Here is a 17890-nt window from a genome sequence, read left to right as displayed (position 1 = left end):
AACACATTTGATGCAAACATATGCTATTGCAAATTTTATAATTGTATCACTGCCTGTATGTGGGTGTGTGAGTGGCTATGTGGGCCCCTGTGTAGGTGCATAAGTGGGTGGGAGTGACTGTGTGGGTGTGTATGTAGATGTGTGAGTGGCTCTGTGGGTGTGTGACTGGTGTTGTGGGTCTGTGAGTGGGTGTGTGAAAGACTATGGTTATGTGAGTGGTTGTGTGGGTATCTAAGCGGGTGTGGGAATTTAGGAGTGGCTGTGTGAGTGGGTTTATGAGTGTTTGTGTGGGTGTGTAAGTAAGTGTACAAGTGGGTGGCTATGTGGGTGTGTGAGTGGTTTTGTGGGTCTGTGAGTGGCTGTATGGATTTGTGAATGGACATTTGAGTAGTTCTGTGGGTGTGTGAATGGGTGTATGAGTGGTTGCGTGGGTACGTGGAGAAGTGTGGCTCACTGGTTAGAGGAGGCAGACCTGGAAGCAGAGGTCAACCCGGGACCAGGGTTCAATTCCCGGCTCGGCGGGGTCTTGAGTCCTAAAATGTCCATGGACTCGACAATTCTCGCTCCGGTGCCTACTCGATTCACGGGTTCACACTCTGCGACTCTGGGCAATAGCTTGCTTAATCTCCACAACGGCCCCTCGCGGCGAAATGCCTGGCTTTCACCTTGCGGATACCCTGCCGGGGTTATCTCACAGGGGAATACCAGGACGGGTTCCCATACAAGCGCTTAGAAACTGCTTGGTGATTTGCGCTATATAAATTCCTGTACATTTACATTTACATTTATGTAAGTGGGTGTGAGTGGGTGTATGAGTGGCTATGTGAGTGGCTGAGTGGGTCCGTGAGTGGCAGTGTGAGCGGTTTTGTGGATCAGTGAGTGGGCATATAAGTAGCAGTATGGGTGCTTGAGTGGGTTTGTAGGTGTGTAAGTAGGTGTGTGAGTATATGCATGACTGGGTGTGTAACTGTGGTTGGGTGGCTCTGTCAGTGGGTGTGTGAGTGGTTTTGTGAGTCTATCAGTGGGTGTGTGAGTGCTGATACAGATGTGTGAGTGGGTGATTGTGTGGGTGAGTAATTGAGTATGTGAGTGGGTGTGTGAGTGCTTTTGTGGGTGTGTGAGTGGCTGTATTATGTGAGTGCTGATATAGATGTGTGAGTGGGTGATTGTGTGGGTGTGTAATTGAGTATGTGAGTGGGTGTGTGAGTGCTTTTGTGGGTCTGTGAGAGGGTATGTGAGTGGCTGTATTGATGTGTGAGTTGGTCTGTGAGTGGTTGTGCCAATGTGTAATTGTGTATGTGTGTGTGTGTATGTGTGTAAGTGTATAAATGGGTGTGTGAGTGGCTGTGTGGGTCTGTGAGTGGGTCTATGAGTTGTTGTGTGGGTCTGTTAGTGGCTGTTGGTGTGGGTGTATGAGTTGCAGTATGGGTGTGTGAATGCTTGTTTGTGTGTACGTGGGTGTGTGAGTGAGTGTGTGAGTAGGTATGTGGGCCTGTGAGTGAATATATGTGTTCTTTGAATTGGCATCTGGATCCAAGGATCTGTAGCAGAGCACACATGGGGTCATGCTGAATGATGCTGCGGATCCTCGCTCGCTCAAAAAAAAACAGTTTGGGAAAATGTATTGCCCACGAGGTATCCCTGACAGACCCCTCTGTGAGTCGAATGGGGTCAGGGTATCCCATGGGGTCAGGGTACCTCTACCATGACCCCTTCTATCACTTTTACATTGTATTTCCCCCAGGTAACCGAGTCCTGAGCACAAAATGTCAGCCGTAAATTTTCTCTCAGGTTACCGACAACCAGTCACAGCACTGCTTTAGGCATATGGGTCTGCACATCCACAGTGCATCCGCATCTTTAGCTGCAGCTCCCACTGAAACCAAAAAAGAAGTGCGGGCGTCTGTGCTTCTTTTTACTAATATGCCACCGGGTCGCCCAGGATCGGGGATAAGCAGATATTAAACAAGAGGGCCACACAGGCCCCCTTCTTGGGGCTTTTAAAAGCCCTGGGGACCTCCATCTCCCCAGGGCTTAGGTGTCAATAAAGGGGGGGGTGCTCAGATCCCCCCCGAGTCCCAGGGACATCACCTCCCCAGGGCCACATAGAAAAATTAAAATGGTGGGCCCCACAGGATGAGTCAGCTGTTAAAGCAGCTAGCTCTTCAGTGCAACTACCACCCCCTTGTATTCTATGATGGTATATGTAGTTTCTGGCAACCACTGAACATGATAATCCTGATCCCTCAGGTATCGTGGAAAACAATACGGTATCTTTCGCTCAGTCACTTATGCTTACTTTTCTCAGAATACACATAGAATGACGATTGGAATGGTTTCAGTAAGTATTTATTGGTCAAGCATCAGTCTAGTGTGAAACATATTAGCTGCGACGATCAACAGACAGGAGCAGACAAATGTTATCGCTAGCACCAATATCGTAAATAGCAGATACAGCTCTACCATAGTGCTAATAAGATGAATCAAAGCAGACTATATAAAACAATAGCATTGGCGTATTCCTACAATGTGTAGCCTGCCTAGCCTAGACATGTAGGTGAAGCATGTGTATATAAGTGCTAGGATATATCCTAATGGAGCCAAGAATCCCCCGGGTAAGTGTTAACCCCTCACCTGCTGGTTTAGAATGAAGAACCCCGTCTCTGCATCGAGGATGGTACCCTGAAAGGGATATCATGTCTTTGCCTGTCGATGGATCAGCCTACAGAATCTTGGTCCAGCATGGAAGGAATTCTCCTGTTTTGTAAGGGGGAGTGAGGGTCTTTTATACTAAAGTGGTCACTCCAGGTTTTCTCCCAGAATCGATATGTTGTGAAAACATTCACTAATCCTTTTTCTAATCCTTTTCTAAGCAAAAAACCTCATGCACAGCTGGCTGTTGGCCATGGATGACAAAAGTGGTGACCTTTGTACAGAAGTAATCTGCTGTACCTGAGGACAGGGCTATTTACCTCAGGTGCTGGGATTAAGATGGGGTACCGAGAGGCTGCTGTCGAAGAGACAGAAGTAAACTACTAGGTAAATGGTCACCTCTGTAGAACTGTTATATCGTGTGAATGGGACACAATGTATGTAATTGATATGTACATGATGGGACTATCCTAAAGGACATGACACCCACTCCTCCTCAAAAGGACAACAAGGTCAGCTAGGTAATGCCTAAAGTAAATTCTATAAAAAGTCATAAACATCATTTATATTAAAACATACTAAAAGCACTTCAACAAGGTCTAAAAAAAATTCAAATAAGCAGAAAGCATTTTCCTTTAAAAGGTCCTCTATATATTTGTATTGTTTCTCAGAACACCTTGAAATTCACTAATCTCAGACTGAGCAGAGAGGGAAAAAATGTACTAAAGTCAGTTCGACCTTCAATTTGGTAAATGTTTTAAAAACTTGCCAATTGTTCAACGTACAGGACAGGCCAGATTGTTTAAGCATCCTGCACTGAAGGTTCAACGTCACTGAACATGGTATCAGCAGGAGGCAGTTCCTACAGTACTTCCAGTATGATACCAAGTGAGCAGAGGTGGTCATCTCTCGTTCCCACTGCAGCCGCTGGGGAAGGATTAGATGCCTCTGTGCCTGAGACTGATGCCTGCACATCTGTGGTGGAGCTGATCTCCCTTCCAACAGGAGCTGAGGCGTCCCTTGGGGCTCTAGGAACGCCATCATCAACATGGGAATACTGTGTGGACAACTGTGCACATGGGCCCACAAAGGAGCCAGGAGTATGTCTATGTCCGGCGGCGCAACTGATTGAAGTGTCAGACAGAGGTCCAACATGAGTCCAAATCTGCAAAAGAGGCAGCGGAATACTAGCAGAATTCAGTCAAGCCAGGCCTGTCTGAAAGACAGGAACCAATGCTCAGGTATACTCACGGAGAACACAAATCGCTCACAACAACGTCGCTCCAGAAGTGTTCTCTCTATGTCTTGAGTGATGATGACATCCATTGCAAAGCAATAGAATTAAAACCAGCATACCCGCCACTGAAAGCAGGATCAAAGGAAGCTCTCCAAAAATGCTTCCAAGTATGAATGAGGGAATCACTCCAAAAATGGTTTGAAAGGTGGTTAACAGACCTGATCCAATGCTCTTAAATAAGTGTACTATCCTCCGCGTATCAGACATGTTAAAGATACCATGCACCATTTTTCCAAAATGGAGTGGGAAGTGCGTACGGTCCGAGGACCTTGCAACTTGGAGATCGAAGATCTCCCGGGCTGAGGTTAATGCCACATTTTGCTGAAATAGCATGGCTTTCAGTCTGCTCAGAGAATCAAACCCAATGTTGGAAACATTCAGTGAAGGCCACAGTAGTGCCTCCCTAATTGTGCGATCTGGGGGAAACAATACTTCCTTACAAAAAAAAGCCCTGGAGTTTACAGTCACTAGATAAGCGAAGCCAGGTGTCATTCCACAACAGCCTTGAACATTCAGCATCAAGTAACTCCCATTGGAAAGCAACTCAAAAACTGGATGAATTACAGCCGCAGGGAAACCCTTCAGGTAGCAGACAAGTTCGCTATTGACGCATTACACGCACAGTGAAGCGGCACTTCTCTACACACCAAAGGCCCTCTCAAGGCCTTTTCGCAGTTTGAATCATTCAAGAAAACCTCCTTGTCTTTGTTCCTGCACCTATATGTGTATGGCAACTCCCAGGTTTCTCATATTTAACCTTCGTCCAACACTTCATACCTGCCTACTGGGTAATATTTCAGGCAGTATTGGAATTGAAATGTTGTGATTGGTAGTGTGATATAGCCATGAATTAACCATTCCGTAGACGGTGATTCTGCTACAGTAAATGGTACCTTCTCTAGTTTTTCAATGAGCAGCATGGTGTACTTCGCATCTCTGCGTGCCATGGCCATTTGTCTGTTGGTCAGATTGTAAGCCTAAAACAGATTTGTGTCTTTAATGTATCACCATGGAACGTGGCCAGAACGCAAAGATTGAAGCGTCCAGCTTAAAAGCATAATAGTACGTAGCTGAGACTGCCCATGTTGTAGAGTAGATAATTCTTGTTCCATGCCGTTGTCTACCACAGCTAAGGCCTTTTCTAGGTTAATTCTATCGATTTTTTGAAGTCTCTCATTAGCTTCCTGTTGGGAGACCTTTCAAACCTCATTATAGATGGCAGACAAGAAGCGTTTACTTAGTGGTTTCTTGGGACCTAACAAGAAATCCCTAATATCCATGTTGTCTGACAGAAGAAACAAGTATTGTTTCACCTGTGATAGTGTTGAGGTCTTTAGCCAATCTAGGCACAACTTCCCGACATTATTGGAAGTCACTATCCCTGGGTCGTCTCTGTGTACATAGCGTGGGTCGGGCCTGTGGATCCTAAATCTTTGTGGTACCCTTGAATCTTGAGTTACACATATTCGTGTCTACCGGCCAAACCAACAAAGCCAACTGGGACATAATGAATTATATGTACTTATACTATGTGTCCCCTCGCTTGTTAGTGTGTTATTTGAGATACCCTTAATATGTCATGTGTTATGTTATTGGGTTTTTATAACGCGCGCAGCTACTCCTGGGAGTGTCCCGTTGCGAGCCTATGAGGTGCTAGTTGAGAAGAGATTAAAACAGGAAAGTTATGAGCTGTTTCTTAAATTGCCCCAGCTCTTGGATACTACTCAAAGAAAAGGGCAAGGAATTCCAGGCCGAGGCTGCCCTAACGGCAAGAGATCTGCCCCCATTCTTTGAAGACGCACACAAGAAACCTGTGCAAGCAGCTGGGACGACAAACTCAAATGTCTGGTTGGAGTGTAGAAAGCAAAGCGCTTCCTTAGGTATGCAGGTCCTTCAGCATACAAAGCACGGTGTGCTATGACCAGGGCCTTAAACTTAACACGTTTCATAACAGGTAGCCAGTGCAGCATACGCAGATGTTGCTTGACGCTCTTTCTGATGGGAATGTTGAGCACCAGCGAGCTGCTGTATTCTGGACCACCTGCAGTTTTTTAAGAGTGTAGTCAGGAAGGCCCAGATTCACCCCATTGGCATAGTCTACTCGAGAAAGGATCAGTGCCCGAGTCACTGTTTCCTTCGCTGTCCTTGGTAACAATGGAAGGAATTTCTTGAGGGACTTTAATATCCCAAAGCAACTCCCGGCCAATTTGTTAATCTGGGTCGAGAAGGACAACTGCTTGTCGAACCAGCCGCCCAGATTTTTTACTGGTACTCCAGAAGAGGATGGCATAGGATAGTCAGACGGCCAGAGATATTCACTGAACCAGGGGGGAAACTTTCCATAATGAAGGATTTTGGACTTATCCTCATTACATTTGAGTTGGGTGGCATAGAGCCATTGGGAAACAGCTGTCAGACACTCTTTCTCCTTCAAAGTAGAAAACTCCGATTTACCCCAAGTGAACAGAAGCTGGGTGTCATCAGCGTAAGCAACGATCTTGGCACCCCGCTCTTCCGCTAATTGGACCAGGGAGTGACATAGATATTAAAGAGCAGGGGCTCAAAGAGGACCTCTGCGGCACTCCAGTGGTCACAGATTGGGGTGGAGATGAGAAAGGCAGGAGCCAGACGTGTTGCGAACGCCCCTCAAGGAAGGATTGCAGCCACCTCCAGGCCAGCCAGGAGATACCTATGTCCACCAGCCGAGCCAGAAGCAGTGCATGGGGACCGATATCAAATGCCGCGGACAGATCCAGCATTATAAGGGCTGCACTTCCACCCGAGTCCAAGCAGTCTGGAATAGCTTTAGAGACTTCGACTCTGTACTGTAGGCAGCTCTAAAACCAGATTGCACTTGTTGGAGTAGGCTGGCCCCCTCCACAAAATCAGTGAGCTGTTTGTTAACTGCCTTCTCACAGATTTTCGCCACACAGGGGAGCAGAGAAATAGGGCAATAGTTCCCTAGGTCCTCAGGCTCAAGCGATTCTTTTTTTAGAAGCAGAAGGATCTTCGCCTGTTTCCACTCCACCGGGACAGCTGCTTCTTGGAGGGAAAGATTGACAAGTGTATTGACCTCAAGGTTGACCATTTCTGCGATGAAGGCCAGGAGCCTAGCCATGCACGGGTCCGATGGTGACCCGGATTTTAGGGATTTCAAGATTTTAAGGGACTCTGACAAGTCAACAGAGGAGAAGGCTGTCAGCATAGAAGCGGGAGCTGGTGCCTCAACCTAGGACGCAGCGTCCAACCTTGGCGAGCTCTGGCTGGCGAACGTTGCCTGGATGGCCCAAATCTTATTAATAAAAAAATTAGACAGCTTTTCACACCAGGCATTTGATGTAGGGAGTTTAGTGGTCTCTGCCTTAGGGGCCATGAAGCTCGGGACAATGTTGCTGGCTGACTCAATCCGCTCGGCACAATGTAAGCCTTTGACCTTTCTAATGGCCGTATAGTATCTTTTCTGGACTTCTCTGAGTGTCTTCTTAGCCCCTGGACAGTAGTCCATACCCCAGCAACGTTCCAGCTTTTTACAGTGTTGCTTAAGTGTTTTCAAGTCAGCTGAGAACCAGGGTTTAGAGGGGGAATCCCTGTGATGGATGCGGCGCGAAGGAGGTGAGAGACTGTCAACTTCCTAAACGATCCAATCAGTGAAGCTGGCCAGAGCCCCTCTCAAGTCAGCAGGGAGGACGGATCTAGATTCTTTCAAGATGAGGCTAAAGGCTACTGTATCGATTTTTGCGGTGGCAGGGCTAAACCTGGACTGGTGGTCCATGGACCTTCCACAGCCCACGTAAAGCAGGATAAACAATGGTCTGACCAAGGGACCGGAAACAGATCTTCAATAGTGATAGGAAAGTTAGAACAAATGGGGTCTAAGATATGGTCTCCACTATGTATGAGTAAGCTAATCCACTGGGTGAGCTGGGCCAAGTTCAGAGAGTCCAATAGGTCACGGGTATTCCCTAATTCTGTCTGGTCCAGGTGGATGTTAAGATCCCCAAAAAAGAGATATTGCGAAAAACGCAGGGCACGGGGGACAATTACATCTTCCAATCCACTAAGAAAAGGCCCCGCGGAGCTGGGGGGCGTATAGACTAGCATCCCTCCCAGCATGGATTGAGCCGAAGAGACAATGGTGATGTCCAAAAATTCACCTCCCCCAGCACTATGTTGTTCCCCAGAATTACTCCCAAGTATCCCTATATACGATAGCAACACCCCATGGCGGTCAGTCCGGGAGATTTTAAATCCTCCTGGGATGGCCATCAGAACAATTGGATTTGAGGATCCATTCAGCCACGTCTCTGTAATAAACAGAAGGTCAAATTGCTGGTCCAAGATATGGTCAAATATATCCCGGTGATGTTTCACCAGTGAGCGGCTGTTTATTAACCCAGCTCTGATGGTAGGACCCACTTTAGCAGCAGAGAGAATGCCACTCAATTGCTCCACCCCCCCCCAGGTATGGACCAAGGTGAAACTTGCACTCCTGACAAACTGTCGACTGATGAAGGCACACATCCACATCCCATCTAGAATCTGATTTACGGGGGCTAGGCCTAAGCAACAGCAACTTGTTACGACTGTAGTATAGCAGAACCTCATGTGATGGGATAAAACGGGCAGCATGCCTGGCGCTGCCCGCTTCTTAGGACGCCGAAGGGCGCAGACGGGCTTGCCTTAGGTGTGGGTGAGGGGATGCTCTGTGTTCTCAGAACTTTTATTTCAGCAAACCCATAACAGGTAGTCTGTTGCACTGTTCTGTTCAGGAAAATCATCTGTAATGGTATAAGGCAAGCTCTGAGTAAAGCCTTGGTTCCCTGACCCTGCCACTCTCTTGTCCCCCAGATAGATTTTGTGTCTATGATGTCTCTCCAATTGTCGATACCCTGTACAGACAGTTGGGAGTTAAAAGATGCTGAATATATCAGCTTAGTATTAGTTAGCATAATCTTCTTCGGTATTGCATTAGTCTGTGCAAGTTTTGTAGTAAAACGATTCTGGGTCTGACGTATTGAACACTGAAAAGTATATGAATTTCTGTGCGAATGTGGCAGAACTCCCCTTCGGTGGTGTCGGGCAATGTTCCCATTGATGGTAAGTGTTAGCAGTGTGTGCTGCACATGCTCTATGCTAAAAATGATGACCATAATGCTGGTAACAAAACATGGTATCGTAATCAGTTGTATCTTCATACAATTCCCTGTAGCAAAATGCAGCAGACTGTTCTAAATCTGAAAGCATAGTATTTACAGTTTCAATGTCCCAATCATCAGATAGTGTACTGGGGGTAACAAAATAATTTCAAGAAATTTTAAACACATATCGAATTTTTAAATGTTCAGTGGGACCAAATACATCATATGACACTTTCAGCTAGATTCATCATAGTCCCATTTTGCGAGTCCTTAATAGCGATTATTAAGGAATCGCTATTAAGGACTTGCAAAACGGGATTCATGTAGGAATGGCACAAAATATTGCGATTCCTACATCATCCTTATTTGCGATTAGCAATTTGCTAATCGCAAATAAGGATGCGATTTCAAGGGTGCCAGGGGTGTCCAAAGGACACCCTGTAGCACCCCTGAAATGCAAATGTACACAGGTGTTGCGCACACACATGTCCAAAGGACATGTGTGTGTGTAACATGCAACTGAGAAAAATGCACTAAAGTGCTTTTTTCTATTTTTTCGCTATTTACCACGAAGTCAGACTTCGTGGTAAATAGCGGCCAAAAATTGCGAATTCGCAATTTAAAATTGGTTAATGAATTGCATTTAAGGAATCTCAAATAGAGATTCCTTAAATGCAATTCCTCGCAAATATGCGATTTCGCAAATAGCGATTTTTGCATTTGGGATGATGAATCCCAAATGCAAAAATTGCGCTCGCAGGGCCAGATTCTGAGAATCTGGCCCTTTGCGAGCCGATTTTTCGTTCATGAATCTAGCTGTTTATCCCAAACTATACCATCAGGTACTGGAATTGCTGTAATATTCACTAATGACAAGTCTCTTTGTTAATGGTGTGATGGCGTATGTGGTTTCAGGGCCAAGTTCAGAAATTGTACTGCAGAGCGTTCTGGGAGATAATGTACGTTCAGGAGTAGAAAAAAGACCGTCACTGTGCCCATTCAAATTAACAGGTATACTACCCCTATTGCAAACCAAATATGCAACCAAAGTGACACTAAGTAATAGCCACGGTACATGCAGGGAACAGCGGTGGGGCAGTGAGGCCTGGGAAGGGGGATTTTGATGGACAATGCAGAGGGAAAATTAAATAAATAATTGATTTTCCCTCTGCAACGTCCCTCGAAATCCTCCCTTACATGGCCCCACCGCTGTTACCTGCACGGACCGCGGCTGCTAAGTAAGTCTGTTTGAGCAAAAGATAGAATTGTAGAATGATCTCTTTCTTTGAAATGGGTGATAAGGGTCACTTGGATCTGAGGAGAAATCATCTAAGTTGTTGAAGTAACCAGACGCAGTTCGATCTATCATTTGCAGCTCTGGCAGATGTGTCGTTTGAAGGCACATTAATGTAGACATCATTGTTGGGCCGAATTGCAACTTGCATTGTTGTTTCTTTTTTATGTCTTTCAATTGCAACTAGAATAATTTGTGCTCCATTATTTGGTGCTCCATCACTTTGTGTAGTGGATTCTTGAAAGGTTATTAGTCTTCCCATGTGAACTTTCTATAAAGTAGCAAGAGGGGATCTGCGGCTACTCAGGACCACACGTGGCCTACTCTTGAGAATCAGCTACATGATTTGGTTTGATCAAATCTATGGAGACAAATATTTTTTCTTTTTTGCCGGCAAGAGGGGGAAGAAGTACTGTTCTTGTTCCCACAACCACGAGGACAGGTACAGGTGCTCTGTAAGATGGCCCAAACTCTCTTCTGCCCACGATCTTTTCCCTGACCAGATCCCCAATCTGCTGGACTAGGTCTTTCTGGAACTGGTTTCACTTCCTCAGTGACGGTGCTTTTGACTTGCACGTTGCTTTGTAATACCCAAAATTCATTGAGTTCCGGTAAAACAGCAAGATGGTCATTCTGATCAAATGGTTTTGCATCCGCCACTGTGCTGGCACAATCGAGATCAGGTACGCACATTCTTGTCCCAAACAGGATTTCATAAGGGGTACGGACACCCAAGGATTTTTGTGGCATATTATTGAGTGTCCTCGTATAGGTGATTGACCCAATTACCACCTGCACCTAATACCCTAGCTGTTAAAGATATTTTAGGTCCCGGTTTTTCCTCTCCACCACCAAATTTCCCTAGGGATGGTAGGGGGAGGAGTATGGCAAGGCCACACCTATACTGTCCATGGCTTCCTTGAAAGCCCAAGAGCTAAACGAAGGTCTACGGTTGGAATGTGACGTGCCAATTGTGTATGTTCCGATGAGGACTCACAAATCCTTTATAACATTTCAAGCGTCAGCAGAGCGCTGGGGCCAAACCCATAGGAATCTAGAGCGTGAATCCACTGCTCTGAGGATTCTGTGACTATACCAGCCCTGGCCCTCCCAGCCGGATATGTAATGACCAGCCTAAATAGAGCGACGGGGAGAGGGGGCGGCATTGCATTCATACACAAAGTTGTCTATACCGGTAGCCTTGTTCCTAAAGACATCGCCAACAGTGAAACTGCACTCTTCAAGATCGCGCTGACAGCCAACTTCACACTCTCTGGGCTGCTGATCTACCGCCCACCAGGCCCATCAAACACCTTTAGAGAAGCCCTAGCCAATGCCATCACCACATTGGCTCTTCAGACAGCCAGCTTCAATATTCGAGGTGATCTGAACCTCCACCTAGAGCTGCAGGAGGCTCCGGATATTCGTAGCTTTCTCAGGGATATGACAGCTTGCCAATGGGTTCAATTGGTCCCAGGATCCACACACATTGCTGGCCATCTTCTTGACCCAATTTTCTCAAATCTTCAGTCCCTGGAAGTGCTGCCACCCCTCCCTATGCCCTGGACAGCCCACTTTCTTATATATGCGGCTATCGCTAGCTGGCCCCAAATTACAGTTACACAGCATTCCCTCACTCAAACTCCCCTGGCATAAACTGGATCATTCTGCCTTCCTGGCCACCTTAAGCACTCGGCTCCCAGAAAGGGACTCTAATATAGAAGAGGCCAATGTGCACTTTCAGAGGTGGGTTACCCAAGTTTATGGACACACGTATCCTGTTCAAACTCACTCACTCCAAAAGCGCACAGGCCAACATCTGGTTCAATTAATCTCTGACCCTAGCTAGGAACAAGAGAAGGGCAGCACACTACACCAACCTGATAACCACAAGCAACAACCCTACTAAAACTATCTTTTCTCTTATGAAGGATCTGCCCCTCTCTGCCTCAGCCGCTACCATTTCTTCTAATATGCAATGAGAAGTACTGTCTATTTTTTTTCTGGAGAAGGTAGAACGCATCAACAGCAGCTTCCACCCAGGTGATACCTTCCCAGGGCACAGGGTGGAACGTGTCGGCAAGCACAGAGACCAACTCGCTTGCATTGCTCCCCGTCTCCCATCAAGCCATGGAAACACTGTTTGTCAAAGTGAAATCAGGGTCCCCAGGCGACCCCACGAAACACAATGCCTTCGGGAAATATCAACAATGTCTCTTGCCTGAATGCTTGGAGCTAATTAACCTATCCTTATCCTCGGCGGTGGTCCTTAACCCTTGGAAGCACGCCAAGATAGTTCCCCTACTGAAAGAAACAACATTAGATGTCTCCAAGCCAGAAAACCTCCGACCTATTTTTCTGCTTCCGTTCCTGTCCAAAATCATGGAATCACAAGTCAATCCAATCTTAACTCATTACCTGGAAGCAAACTCAATACTAGACATGTCTCAAAACGGGTACCGGCCTCGGCATAGCACTGAGTCCGCTCTGATGGTGGTCATAGAACAGCTACAGACCTCCTTGGATGCTGGCAGAACTACAGCGTTAATTGTGGTGGATTTGTGTGCGGCCTTTGACACGGTCTCCCATGAGATCCTGCTCCTACATCTGGAGGAGATCGGTGTCAAGGGCAAAGCCCACTCCTGGTTCTCATCTTTCCTAGATGTTTGGGTTTTCCTCCTTTCCACTCCTGGACTCACCCTTTGTGCTGTGGGGTGCCCCAGGGGTCAGCACTGAGCCCTACCTTATTCAATGTGTATGTGAGACTACTTGGTCTGCTGGACAAAGCCCGGGGCATCTCTCTGGTGTCATACACAGATGACACCCAGCTGGTGATCGCCTTTTCCAACAACCCTAGCCAGTATGCGGAAAAATTTAGACAGGATCTAACAGTCATCTGGGAGTTGATGGCCACTAATTATTTGCATCTAAATTAGGCCAAATCCGAGATCCTTCTGGTAGGCAGGGATTCCCAACTCTGGGGCAATGAGTGGTGGCCTCCTACTCTTGGAGTGCCCCTGTACCCAAACCTGTGGTGAAGAACCTAGGTATAATGATGGACAGTGATCTCACCTTTGAGGTCCACGCCAAATCAGTGGCAGGGAAATGTTTCGGTCTGTTGCGAGGCCTCAAACCTATACTAGGTCTCTTTGACTCTAAGACTTGGCAGCTGATCATCCAATCATCAATCCTTGCCACATTGGACTACTGCAATGTGCTATTTCTGGGAGCCAATAAATCCGCATTTAAAAGATTGCAGCGCGTTCAGAATGCAGCAGCTTGAGCTATCTTAGCCCTTCCCAAACACTGTCATGTCTCCACTCCCCCCTGTCACCTGCACTGGCTTGCTCAAGAACAGAGAGCGTGCGCTTCAAGACACTGTGTATCACCCATAAAATCCTTATGGGCACTGGCCCAAGAATCTTGAGTGATCTATGTTCCTACTACGCACTCACAGGCGCGCTGCGCTCGACAGATATGAGCCTGACCAGAGTCTCCTGGATACGGAGGGCCAGAGCGGGCAGTTGATCTTTCAAGCTGCTGGCCCCCGCCCTCTCGAAATCCCTCCCTAACCACATCCAAAGCAGCCCTGATCACCTTACCTTCAGAAGGCTGGTGAAGACATGACTTTTCTCTCAATGTTAATCTTCCTCTATCTGTCTCGTCACTCTGTGGTCAACACTAGCGCTGGGACAGCCATTCGTTTTACAAATACTCTAACATAACATAACATAACTGCCACCAAGATGTACTTGTAAGCCCCGTCTGAATTTAAAAAGCCGCAGTGGTCCAAATAGACATGTGAGAGAAGTCTGTCTGAAATCAGTAATGGTGTTTGTGGTGGTCTGTGAATGGTGGAACCATTCATCTGCTGGCATAGATCGCACTTCAGGACATAGTACTTTGTTTGTTTTGTCAGCCTGTCCACGAGTAACGCTGCTTCAGTAATTAAATTGTTGTAGTAACTTCTGCTTGTGCAGAGCCCAGACTCTTGTGTGCAACTATAATTAAACCTAATCTGCAATCTTTGTTTGGTATTACTCTATCCCCCACTCCTGGAATTTGAGCATATGGTATGTTCTGCGCTTCTAACTTGTAGGAGTACTTGAGTGGAAAGCATTTTGGCAGGACGGCAGATCTGTTCTTGTGGTATTGATAGCTACTAGTATATCTCTATCTATTCTCGCGTGTGAACGAGTGATTGCAGCAACGGCAGCAGTTTGCACTGTCGCCCTGACAGCTTCATCAGCCAATGGATTCCCTTCAATGTGTATGCCAACACGCAGATGACTCAAGGTGTGAATAACTTGAGCCCATGGCAGGCATGCTTTCAGCTTCGCCACTTGTTCCAATAACAATTTATGTTTTATCGTGCAACCCTTGGCGTCTTTAAACCCATTCTGGCCCCAGTAGTGAAGATATTCATTGTAAGATTGCACACAATAAAATGAATCGCACACACCCAGTGTGGGAAATTCCCAATCTGTATACTGTAGCGCTAGTATCAGGGCCTTCAGTTCTGCCAGCTGAGCTGTACAATCTCCCAGAGACTGCGTAATCATATTGTTGGGATGGAAGTTACCATCCCACGTACGACCTTTCACTATAGCACATGCAGCGCTATATTGCTGTTTACTTCCAATGGCAGGTTGAGCAGAACCGTCATTGTATTTGATAAATTCATACTGATCTAGAGGCAAGACTTCATTCAAGAGAGGGTATTCTTGCTTGTACTGCAGAAATGCTTGTGTTCTCTGCGTAGAATCGAATGTATATTCTACATTTGTTGCAGTGAGAGAATTAGCCCACTGATCCATTATGGATGCAATGCCTTTGCATTTGAAATGCTGTCTTTGGTTATCACTTCTAAATTTGGTATCGGGGTTGTTAGAACTGGGATTTCTGGTTGGCTAAGGCTTACGCCAAAGCCAGGCAGAAACCACCATTCCAGTCAGGGCCAGGGGGTCACACGCCAAGATAACCCCTTCTCACCCCCTTGGTAGCTTGGCACGAGCAGACAGACTTACCCCGGAGGCAATGTGTAAAGCATTTGCACACGCACACAACAGCAACAACATCCTCGGCACACCACAAAAGGAACTCCACACAAGGTTATGTAAAAATAACTTTTGTATTATCAAAAACACATCAGATAGTAATCACACAATATACATTGTGCCAACTGGCACGGGCAATATTCACATAGGATTATTTACACAGGACAGGGCCACGTGGGCCACTGTCAGAATCAACACTTAGCAGAAATAGCACTTCTAAAATATAGAATAAGTGTAGAACCAAATAACAATTATAGACCACAACCAGTAACCACTGGTAACAGGTAGGTACACATTACGCAATACTGATAACCATAGGCATAGATCACGCATGGACACATAACCTCTCTAGTATAAACTATACTAGGCAAAACAACCTCCTAAACATGAAAACACAGTTAGAGGTATCACAGGCATAATAGCATTGCACATTACCCATAAATCACCTTTAGGCCTAAACAGTATAACTACAGTAGGCAATCTCTCACTAGCCTAAACACATTAGACTCTGCCTCCTAAGAATAAATCACATTTAGGGGCGTACCTCACAGTGAAGTAAACTCTCACTGACATAAACTAACATAGGTCAAATAACCTCATAATCACAGTAACATCACATTGCGCAAAAATCACATTAGGCAATTACCATTCTAAACATAGTAAAATCACATTGCGCAGAAATCACCTTAGGGCCTTGCGCCCTCCCCACATACCAGCCCCCTTGGCCAACTGGCCATCTCAAGAAAGGGCTCAAATGCCCTGTGTCCAGAATGTCAGGGCGCGCTGCCAATGCAGCTCCAGTCAGGGGTGCGCCACTGTCGCAAACCTAAACGTTGCAGCTGCCCACTAATTGCTGGGCACCTGGGAACAGTAACAGGGCCTAAACGTTGCAGCTGGCACTAAGTGCTGCGCAGCTGTAGTAGGCCTGGCACCACTGTGCCATCTCTGTCCCACACAGGGACTCTCTCTCCCTTGGCGCCTAAACGGTGCAGCTGCCCACTAATTGCTGGGCAGCTGGGAATCAATAAAACTGTGACAGGGCCCTCACTGACCCTAGAACAGAACTGCCCCAACTGTTGGAGCCATCTGGCTCTGAAAATAAACAGGTCCCCTCAAACACTGGGGACAGGACACAGGCCCTCAACATCACATCTGCCCAATGGCACACAAGAACGGGCGCGTGAACTGGGGTGACACAGACCCCTGATGACCCCATTGGACCCTTTAAATCATGAGGCACAACTGTAGGGAAGAACATGGGCCTTTAAACGGATAGGGAGTCCCCTCTGGAGCCATCTAGGCTCGGGAACTAACGCTGTGCCCGTTGGAGCCCTCTGGCTCAGAAAATAAACATGCCCATCGTTGGAGCCATCCGAGGCTCTGAGAATTCCTCCTGGCACACGTTGGAGCGGCCCGCTGCTAGGTGGGGCCGCTCTGACTGCCACCGGGCCCGCACTGGCCCCGGTTCATTCTCGCTGGTGCGGCCCTCTGTCAGGCGGAGCCGCCCAGTACACCACCAGAGCCTCCCCACGACACCCAAAGAACAAATGGTGGACACCCGCCCAAGATCAGCCCTGACTCACCGGGCTCTTCTCCGCTGCAGCACACGCTCCTGCGGGGCTCCTCGTGGCACACAGGAGCCCTGCTCCACGAAGACGCCTCTCCTCCGGCGGCTCTCTCGGACAGGCAGCGGCACTTCTCTCACGGGCTCCCTTAGACTCCAGGGAGCCTCGCCCCTCCGTTAGCGGCCTCGGCCACCAGCTCCGCTTCACCCGGGCCCCCCTCCTGGGACCCGGGGCTTTCTTCTCTTCTCGCCGCACCGCAGGGCTCTTTCCTCTGTGTGGGAGCCCCGCGGCAACACGCCGCATCACTTCCCCTTCGGTTTGGGAAGCCCCGCCCCCGGCAGACAAAGCCTCTCTCTCCTTCTGGGTCACGCTGGGCAGCGGCCCGGGGAAGATTATAAATGCGGCTCGGGCTGCTGCGGTAATTCCTTTTGGCGGCATAAACGGGGTAGCACCCGAATTTTAAAATAACAGTGTGGAAACAAATAAGCAGGGTAGGCTCCTGCCAAAAATGCAAATATGCACAAACGCATCGCCATAATCGAGGTGAGCACCCGCGATAAGCCCAAGAAGGGGGGAATACCAGCACACGATGTAGCCCAGCGCTGCAGGCATAAAATAGCAGCGCTTTCTAAGCGCTGGGGCAGAGTCATGAGCCTTCTCCCTAAAAACCGATCCCAGGGCGCTTAGGCTTCTACAAGCCTGGGCAAAGGCAAGAAAGCAAGGCAAAGGGTCCCAAAAGTCCTGGGCAGCAAAGTCCATCAGGTATCCAAGGGATGGGCAGGGCCTGGGGAGGGAAGCCTTCCCCTGGGACCCAGCAGCAGCACGCCCCTGATTGATTCAAGCAGGAAACAAGAACCCTTAACAAAAGGTCACAGCCTCTTTTTATA

The sequence above is a fragment of the Lissotriton helveticus genome, chromosome 6 (genome assembly GCF_964261635.1).
Source record: "Lissotriton helveticus chromosome 6, aLisHel1.1, whole genome shotgun sequence".
NCBI classification, from domain to species: Eukaryota; Metazoa; Chordata; class Amphibia; order Caudata; family Salamandridae; genus Lissotriton; species Lissotriton helveticus.
This window is presented reverse-complemented; position numbering follows the sequence as displayed.